This window comes from Cryptomeria japonica, unplaced genomic scaffold (assembly GCF_030272615.1).
Source record: "Cryptomeria japonica unplaced genomic scaffold, Sugi_1.0 HiC_scaffold_951, whole genome shotgun sequence".
Classification (NCBI taxonomy): Eukaryota; Viridiplantae; Streptophyta; class Pinopsida; order Cupressales; family Cupressaceae; genus Cryptomeria; species Cryptomeria japonica.
The window spans coordinates 1-7,500 of NW_026729645.1; the positions used below are offsets into that span (position 1 = coordinate 1).

Sequence of the window (7,500 nt, forward strand, 5' to 3'; positions counted from 1 at the left end):
GAGCGTGCACCCGAGGCGCCCCGAACATGCACCAAGGTGCACTCGGCCCACATGTGAGCGCAGGTCGTTGCGCCCGAGGTGGTGTGTGGGCACCGCGTTGCAGACGGGACACTGCACGCACACGACGCCCCGTCCAGGTGCACGCACGTAGGCCGGGCCGGGTGCACACCCGACGCCCTAGCAAGGTGCGCGCACCCGGGCAGGGCTCACACTTGGCGAACGGGGCGCACTTCGCGAGGGAGGGTGTGCACCTCGACGGGGGTGGGTGGCCGGGGTGGATTCGCACGTGGGTCGCGGTTTGCTAAGTACACACTGCGACAAGCTCATAACGGGTGCGATCATACCAGCGTTAGTGCACCGGATCCCATCAGAACTCCGCAGTTAAGCGCGCTTGGGCCGGAGTAGTACTGGGATGGGTGACCTCCCGGGAAGTCCCGGTGTTGCACCCTTTCTTAGTTTTTCGCCGGGCGTCGCAATGCTATTTGAATAAACCTTTTGCCCGTTTGCGTTCTCGTCGGGGCCGGGCCGGGCCGGGGTGCGCTGCCCGCACTACCGCGCGCGCGGGGGGCGACACCGAGCGCGCACCCGAGGCGCCCCGAGCACACAGGCCACGGTGCAACCCGGGCGTTGTGCGCGCACCCCGGTGCGCCCGAGGTGCTGCGCGCGCACCCAGGTGAAATCGGTGTGCACCTCGGCCAGTGCGCGCTCGGTCGAGTCGCGCACGTTGGCCAAGGTGCACGGTGATGTTTCTTACTCTAAGGTTCCGCACCAGACGCCCGGGACAGGTGAGCGAAGCTGGGCGGGGCCGGGTGCGCGGCCGGGGCAGGTGCACGCAGCTGGAGAGAGCTTTGGAGCACACCAGAGGTGCGCACCTTGGAGCACACTTCGGAGCGCACCAATGATGCGCTCCATTCAAAAGTTTCCTGAAAAGGCAAAAAAAGTTGAGATTATAGAATTTCCCACTTGAGAGATTGTAAAAAAAAAAAATTTAAAATGAAGGAAACGCGGGTGCCAAGGTGTGCGCGCCCGGGTGCGCAGCCCAGCCAAGGTGTGCGCACCAAGGCGCCCACCCTGGCGAAGGTGCACGCAAGGTGCGCACCCGAGGCAAACCGGACAATTAACCCAACTTTCGACTTCGCGCGCACCTGCGCACCTTGGAGCGCACTTCGGAGCGCTCCTTGGTGCGCACCAATCTTGGGCACCTCGGAGTGCACCATGGCGCCCACCAAGGTGCGCACCCGGGGCAAACCGAGCTCCGACTTCGTGCGCACCTTGGAGCGCACGAAAGGTGCGCACCATGGCGCCCACCAAGGTGCGCAGCCCAGCCAAGGCGTGCGCATCAAGGTGCGCACCCTGGCGAAGGTGCGCACCCGGGGCAAACCGAGCTCCGACTTCGTGCGCACCTTGGAGCGCACAAAGGGTGCGCAACCCAGCCAAGGTGTGCGCACCCCGGGCAAACCGAGCTCCGAATCGTGCGCACCTTGGAGCACACTTCGGAGCCCTCCTTGGTGCGCACCGATGTTGCGCACCTCGGAGCGCACCCGGGGAAAACAATGCAATTAACCCGACTTTCGACTTCGTGGGCACCTCGGAGCGCTCTCGGGTTCGCACCTCGGAGCACACCGAGGTGCGCACCTTTGATGCGCTGCCTTCACCAATTTCCAGAAAAGGCAAGAAAACATTGAGAAGGTGTGCGCACCGAGGTGCCCACCCTGGCGAAGGTGCACGCGAGGTGCGCACCCGGGGCAAACCGGGCTCCGACTTCGTGCACGCCATGCTGCGCACCTTGGAGGGCCATGGTGCGCACCTTGGAGCACACTTCGGAGCGCTCAATGGTGCCCAACCCAGCCAAGGTGCCCACCGCGGCGAAGGTGCACGCGAGGTGCGCACCCGGGGCAAACCGGGCTCCGACTTCGTGCACGCCGCACCTTGGAGCACACTTCGGAGCGCTCCTTGGTGCGCACCAGGGCGCGCAACCCAGCCGAGGTGCCCACCCCGGCGAAGGTGCACGCGGGGTGCGCACCCGGGGCAAACCGGGCTCCGACTTCGTGCACGCCATGGTGCCCACCGCGGCGAAGGTGCACGCGAGGTGCGCACCCGGGGCAAACCGGGCTCCGACTTCGTGCACGCCGCACCTTGGAGCACACTTCGGAGCGCTCCTTGGTGCGCACCAGGGCGCGCAACCCAGCCGAGGTGCCCACCCCGGCGAAGGTGCACGCGAGGTGCGCACCCGGGGCAAACCGGGCTCCGACTTCGTGCACGCCATGGTGCCCACCGCGGCGAAGGTGCACGCGAGGTGCGCACCCGGGGCAAACCGGGCTCCGACTTCGTGCACGCCGCACCTTGGAGCACACTTCGGAGCGCTCCTTGGTGCGCACCATGGTGCCCACCAGGGCGCGCAACCCCGCCGAAGGTGCACGCGAGGTGCGCACCCGGGGCAAACCGGGCTCCGACTTCGTGCACGCCGCACCTTGGAGCACACTTCGGAGCGCTCCTTGGTGCGCACCAGGGCGCGCAACCCCGCCGAAGGTGCACGCGAGGTGCGCACCCGGGGCAAACCGGGCTCCGACTTCGTGCACGCCATGGTGCGCACCAGGGTGCCCACCGCGGCGAAGGTGCGCACCCGGGGCAAACCGGGCTCCGACTTCGTGCACGCCGCACCTTGGAGCACACTTCGGAGCGCTCCTTGGTGCGCACCAGGGCGCGCAACCCAGCCGAGGTGCCCACCCCGGCGAAGGTGCACGCGAGGTGCGCACCCGGGGCAAACCGGGCTCCGACTTCGTGCACGCCATGGTGCCCACCGCGGCGAAGGTGCGCACCCGGGGCAAACCGGGCTAGGACTTCGTGCACGCCGCACCTTGGAGCACACTTTGGAGCGCTCCTTGGTGCGCACCATGGTGCCCACCAGGCCGCGCAACCCAGCCAAGGTGTGCGCACCAAGGTGCACGCGAGGTGCGCACCCGGGGCAAACCGGGGTCCGGCTTCGTGCACGCCGCACCTTGGAGCACACATCGGGGCGCTCCCGGGTTCGCACCGGCGTTGCGCACCGTGGTGGGCACCTCGGAGCGCACCGTGGTGGGCACCTCGGAGCACACCAAGGTGGGCAGCGAGGTGCGCACCTTTGATGCGATGCCTTCACTAATTTCCATAAAAGGCAAAAAAAAACGAGATTTTAAAATTTCCGTTTTGAAAGATAGTGAGAAAAAGGGAATGCTGGTGCCATCTTGAGCCCGCCCTGGTGCGCAGCCCAGCCAAGGTGTGCGCACCAAGGTGCCCACCCTGGCGAAGGTGCGCGCCCGGGCAATTAACCCAACTTCCAACTTCGCGCGCGCCAGGGTGGGAGCGCACCCAACAACCGGGCCTGGGAAGAGCCAATGCGAGAAACCCCACCAAACGCTCTGACAAAAAAAGAGGGGGCGCTCCAGTAACCCCGCTTCGGAGCGCACCCTGGGCAAACCCAGCGAGGGTGCCCACCCCGGCCAAGGTGCAGGCGAGGTGCGCACCCGGGGCAAACCGGGCTCCGACAACGTGCACGCCGCACCTTGGAGCACACTTCGTAGCGCTCCCGGGTGCGCACCTCAGAGCACACCAAGGTGGGCAGCGAGGTGCGCACCTTTGATGCGCTGCCTTCACTAATTTCCAGAAAAGGCAAAAAAAAGAGGAGATTTTAAAATTTCCGTTTTGAAAGATAGTGAAAAAAACGGAACGCGGGTGCCATCTTGAGCCCGCCCTGGTGCACAGCCCAGGTAAGGTGCCCACCCTGGCAAAGGTGCGCACCCGGGCAATTAACCCTACTTCCGACTTCGTGCGCGCCAGGGTGGCAACCGGGCCTGGGAAGAGCCAATGCGAGAAACCCCACCAAACGCTCCGACAAAAAAAGAGGCGGCGCTCCAATAACCCCGCTTCGGAGCGCAGCCGGGGCAAACCCAGCCAAGGTGCCCACCCCGACGAAGGTGCACGCGAGGTGCGCACCCGGGGCAAACCGGGCTCCGACAACGTGCACGCAGCACCTTGGAGCACACTTCGAAGCACTCCCGGGTGCCCACCGGCGTTGCGCACCGTGGTGGGCAGCGAGGTGCGCACCTTTGATGCGCTGCCTTCACTAATTTCCAGAAAAGGCAAAAAAAAATGAGATTTTAAAATTTCCGTTTTGAAAGATAGTGAAAAAAACGGAACGCGGGTGCCATCTTGAGCCCGCCCTGGTGCGCAGCCCAGGCAAGGCATGCGCACCAAGGTGCCCACCCGCGGTGCACGCCCGGGGCAAACCGGGCTCCGACTTCGTGCAGGCCGCACCTTGGAGCACACTTCGGAGCGCTCCTTGGTGCGCACCATGGTGCCCACCAGGGCGCACCCGGGGCAAACCGGGCTCCGACTTCGTGCACGCCGCACCTTGGAGCACACATCGGAGCGCTCCCAGGTTCGCACCAGCGTTGCGCACCTTTGATGCGCTGCCTTCACTAATTTCCAGAAAAGGCAAAAAAAAACGATATTTTAAAATTTCCGTTCTGAAAGATAGTGAAAAAAACGGAACGCGGGTGCCATCTTGAGCCCTTCCTGGTGCGCAGCCCAGGCAAGTTGTGCGCACCAAGGTGCCCACCCTGGCGGAGGTGCGCGCCCGGGGCAAACCGGGCTCCGACTTCGTGCACTGCATGGTGCCCACCAAGGCGCGCAACCCAGCCAAGGTGCCCACCGCAGCGAAGGTGCACGCGAGGTGCGCACCCGAGGTGCACACCCGGGGCAAACCGAGCTCCGACTTCGTGCACGCCGCACCTTGGAGCACACTTCAGAGCGCTCCTTGGTGCGCACCAGGGCGCGCAACCCAGCCAAGGTGCTCACCCCGGCGAAGGTGCACGCGAGGTGCGCACCCGGGGCAAGCCGGGCTCGGACTTCGTGCACGCCGCACCTTGGAGCACACATCGGAGCGCTCCCGGGTTCGCACCAGCATTGCGCACCTTTGATGCGCTGCCTTCACTAATTTCCAGAAAAGGCAAAAAAAAAAAAAAAACGAGATTTTAAAATTTCCGTTTTGAAAGATAGTGAAAAAAACGGAACGCGGGTGCCATCTTGAGCCCGCCCTGGTGTGCAGCCCAGGCAAGTTGTGCGCACCAAGGCACCCACCCTGGCCAAGGTGGGTCACGGGGTGGGTCCTAGGGTGGGTAACGGGGTGGGTACTAAGGTGCGTGCCAAGGTGGGTCATGGGGTGGGTGCCAAGGTGGGCACCAGGGTGGGTGTGCACCAACCCTAGCCAGGGTAGGTCACGGGGTGGTTGTCGGGGTGGGCGTCAAGGAGCCAAGGTGGGTGGCAAGTAGCCAAGTTGCGTGCCAAGGTGGGTGTCGGGGTGGGTGCCAAGGATCCAAGGTGGGTGCCAAGGAACCAAGGTGGGTGTCTGGGTGGGTGCCGAGGTGGGAGCCAGGGTGGGTCCCAAGGTGAGTGCAAAGGTGGGTGCCAGGGTCAAGGTGAGTGCCAATGTGGGTTCCAAGGTGCCAGGGTCAGGGTGAGTGCCAATGTGGGTTCAAAGGTGCTAAGTTGGGTGCGAGGTTGGGTGCGAGGGTGGGTGGGTGCCAAGGTGTGCTAGGTGGAAGCCCGGGTGGGTCGGCATCCCATGGGTGTCGAGTTGGGTGCCTGATGGGTGCTTCTTGTCAAGTTTTAGTCGTCGGGACTCATTTCGAGCCTTAGAGGTCGTTTCTTGTCCGGTTGCCCTGTCTTCGACCTGGGAACCCAATTTTGGTCCTCGGGTCCCATTTTTTTTTGTCTCGCATCCCACTTTTGGCCTGTGGCCTTTTCGGGGTCGATTCTCGTTTTGGGCATCAGAGCATGTTTCTTCTCCTAAAACCCAATATTTGTTTATTAAGTCTCGGAACACATTTTTGTTCTCGTGGACCCATCATGGGTCTTGGAACGCATTTGTGGTCCTTGGGTCCCATTTTGCATCCCGAAACTTGTGTTTTGGTGCTTGATCCCTATTTTGGGTGCCCACCTTGCACCAAGTGCGCACCCGGGGCAAACCGAGCGCCTTGGTGCACCGGGGCAAGATCGAGCGTGCACCCGAGGCGCCCCGAACATGCACCAAGGTGCACTCGGCCCACATGTGAGCGCAGGTCGTTGCGCCCGAGGTGGTGTGTGGGCACCGCGTTGCAGACGGGACACTGCACGCACACGACGCCCCGTCCAGGTGCACGCACGTAGGCCGGGCCGGGTGCACACCCGACGCCCTAGCAAGGTGCGCGCACCCGGGCAGGGCTCACACTTGGCGAACGGGGCGCACTTCGCGAGGGAGGGTGTGCACCTCGACGGGGGTGGGTGGCCGGGGTGGATTCGCACGTGGGTCGCGGTTTGCTAAGTACACACTGCGACAAGCTCATAACGGGTGCGATCATACCAGCGTTAGTGCACCGGATCCCATCAGAACTCCGCAGTTAAGCGCGCTTGGGCCGGAGTAGTACTGGGATGGGTGACCTCCCGGGAAGTCCCGGTGTTGCACCCTTTTTTAGTTTTTCGCCGGGCGTCGCAATGCTATTTGAATAAACCTTTTGCCCGTTTGCGTTCTCGTCGGGGCCGGGCCGGGCCGGGGTGCGCTGCCCGCACTACCGCGCGCGCGGGGGCGACACCGAGCGCGCACCCGAGGCGCCCCGAGCACACAGGCCACGGTGCAACCCGGGCGTTGTGCGCGCACCCCGGTGCGCCCGAGGTGCTGCGCGCGCACCCAGGTGAAATCGGTGTGCACCTCGGCCAGTGCGCGCTCGGTCGAGTCGCGCACGTTGGCCAAGGTGCACGGTGATGTTTCTTACTCTAAGGTTCCGCACCAGACGCCCGGGACAGGTGAGCGAAGCTGGGCGGGGCCGGGTGCGCGGCCGGGGCAGGTGCACGCAGCTAGAGAGAGCTTTGGAGCACACCAGAGGTGCGCACCTTGGAGCACACTTCGGAGCGCACCAATGATGCGCTCCATTCAAAAGTTTCCTGAAAAGGCAAAAAAAGTTGAGATTATAGAATTTCCCACTTGAGAGATTGTAAAAAAAAAAAATTTAAAATGAAGGAAACGCGGGTGCCAAGGTGTGCGCGCCCGGGTGCGCAGCCCAGCCAAGGTGTGCGCACCAAGGCGCCCACCCTGGCGAAGGTGCACGCAAGGTGCGCACCCGAGGCAAACCGGACAATTAACCCAACTTTCGACTTCGCGCGCACCTGCGCACCTTGGAGCGCACTTCGGAGCGCTCCTTGGTGCGCACCAATCTTGGGCACCTCGGAGTGCACCATGGCGCCCACCAAGGTGCGCACCCGGGGCAAACCGAGCTCCGACTTCGTGCGCACCTTGGAGCGCACGAAAGGTGCGCACCATGGCGCCCACCAAGGTGCGCAGCCCAGCCAAGGCGTGCGCATCAAGGTGCGCACCCTGGCGAAGGTGCGCACCCGGGGCAAACCGAGCTCCGACTTCGTGCGCACCTTGGAGCGCACAAAGGGTGCGCAACCCAGCCAAGGTGTGCGCACCCCGGGCAAACCGAGCTC

General features: G+C 63.9%; 2 non-coding genes across 2 annotated transcripts; both read left to right on the top strand.

The window, feature by feature from the left end:
* Positions 1 to 330: 330 nt before the first annotated feature.
* On the top strand, positions 331 to 449 carry LOC131872982 (5S ribosomal RNA). Its single transcript, XR_009371026.1, has one exon. It is a non-coding gene; the product is annotated as a 5S ribosomal RNA (ribosomal RNA).
* Positions 450 to 6,365: 5,916 nt separating this feature from the next.
* LOC131872987 (5S ribosomal RNA) lies at positions 6,366 to 6,484 on the top strand. Its single transcript, XR_009371030.1, has one exon. It is a non-coding gene; the product is annotated as a 5S ribosomal RNA (ribosomal RNA).
* The last annotated feature ends 1,016 nt before the right edge of the window (positions 6,485 to 7,500 follow it).